We start from the raw sequence: 2,369 nt of genomic DNA, 5'->3' as shown, positions 1-2,369 counted from the left end.
GCTTTGATAAACTCACACATCACCTCATAACTTTAACGGTTTATCAATTACTTTTAGTAAGGGCGGTTTCATTTTTTTTTTAGTTTCTTTTTATTGGGGGAGGGGGGTTAATTTTTGTTATTAAATAATTTAATTTAAATTTTTAAATTTTTAAATTTAATTTTTTTTTTTTGCTTGTTTGTTTGTTCACGTTTTTTATGAGACAAGTGCCTCCGTGGTAGTAAGAAAGAAATTCTAGTCACTAAATAAAATTTTGGATAAGATAGAAAAAAATTCTACAGGTTAATGGTTTTATTTATGTTTATTATAATCATTATTATTGTCACTATCATCATTATCATCATCATCATCATCATCATCATTATCATCATTATCATTATCATCATCATCATCATTATCATCATCATAACCAGAATTTCATTAAACATTATTTGTAATGATTAATGGTAAAGTCAAAATGAAAGTGATAACCTCAGAAGGTAATCCCGTCCCAAACAGACACCTTTTATGTTTGTTTGTTTTTTGTTTTTTGTTTTTTGTAACCCATCCCTGACTTGCAGTCACGCTCACACAGAACGGCATTCCACAGACACAGATATATGTTGAGGAAAAAAAAAAACATGATATAAAAAGGACTTATGTTAGAAAAAACACCATTATCACTTCTTTTCTGTTATTTACTTTTTTTTTTGTATTTTTGTATTTTTCTTTTTAATATACATAACAATAATAATAATAATGATATAAACCGGTAATATTCACTGCTAATATTTTTCACATAAGATTTAACCTGTTACTTAGAAACCCCACTTTCCCTTCTTTTAAGTGTTTTGTTGTTTATTTCCCTTTACTTTTTTTTTTCTTTGTCCACTATGTTAAAACCAATTTTGTTTTCTTTATTTCATTTTTTTCAATAACTCACAAAAAGAAATCATTGAAAGAATAAAATAAAAAAAGCAAATTGTTTTGATGAACTAAACGAGGAAATCGTTCCAGCAATTTATGGAGAATTACTTAGCGTTATTGGTAGATCTCTAATAGTGTCATTGTAGCTATAATTGTTACCTACGGGCATATATTGAAGTTTGTGTGCAAGTTTTTTTTACCCCCAACCACTGAAATGAATGTTGTTGCTTGTTTTTTTTTTTTATAACTAATTAACCACGATGGCTTTTTGATGAGCAAATATCTGTATAAATGGTCTGGAACTGTTGCAGTTTTTGGCAAAGTTTAGCAGAGAGGCAAAGTACTGTTCTCTAATTGTTTTAATTCCATGGCAACCCCAGTTTTAACTATTAACATTTAGGAGGACAAAGATATTAAAATTAAGAAATATATTCCAAGAGCATAATATGATATTTTTAACAAAATTTCCTTTAAGTTCTATCTATTCTCTTTATAGATACCTGGGGTGTTGTTGAATTGAGTACAAGTTACCTGATTAATGATAAAGTCTAATTAAGCTAGAACTGTTCAGAAAAGAGATTCAATTTTAAATTTGACTGTGGTCTAATTTGCAATGTGAACACATCTCATTCAAATTCTTTCTGCCGATTTTTTATTTTAACCTTCTCTTTTATTTTTAGACTCTTCTTTCCTATACTTTACCAATTTAAACGTCGTTTTTTTTCCTTCAGTATTTTATAACTTTAGTAAAGAAATCATTATAGTTGTGGTAGTTGTAACAATGATGATAATGATAATAATGTAAATAATAATAATGCTGTCCGTAAGAGAAAAAGGTTTGAAGAAAAAAAATTATATCGTAAGTGGTTGCAGGTTGTGAGATGTGCAACTTGGTTACCAAAAAGAGTTCACAAAGGGGGAGATAATTAGTTAAAACGGTGGAAAAGTGAAAAATCTTTAAAACAGCTAAGAGTTTAATTATTAGGAGATGAAAAAAGTAAAATACTAATTATTTTATTTGTTTCTAGATATATATAAATATAGATAATAGTTTAATAGGATTTTATAGAGTAATATATAAATTTTGGTAATAGTTTATAATTAAATATATTTCTGTTTATAGATATGTATATAGATATATATACATATAGTTATATAATTTTAAAGCAATACTTTCATTATCTTCATTTTCTCAATCTAATTTCTTTGACTGAATTTCAAAATTTCCATACCACAATTTGAATGGTTTACTCTAGATTATTCCTCAAAACTTAAATAATATATATTATCTTTCCTACTCATTCATTAGTCTTTCTCATGCATATAAACATGCCAAATGCATTTCATTACACAAACATCCTTCTTATAGTAGAATGTAATCCATACACACACACACATACACACACACACACACATATATATATATATATATATATATATATATATATATATATATATATATA

This window comes from Octopus bimaculoides, chromosome 22 (assembly GCF_001194135.2).
Source record: "Octopus bimaculoides isolate UCB-OBI-ISO-001 chromosome 22, ASM119413v2, whole genome shotgun sequence".
In the NCBI taxonomy this organism is placed as follows: domain Eukaryota; kingdom Metazoa; phylum Mollusca; class Cephalopoda; order Octopoda; family Octopodidae; genus Octopus; species Octopus bimaculoides.
This window is presented reverse-complemented; position numbering follows the sequence as displayed.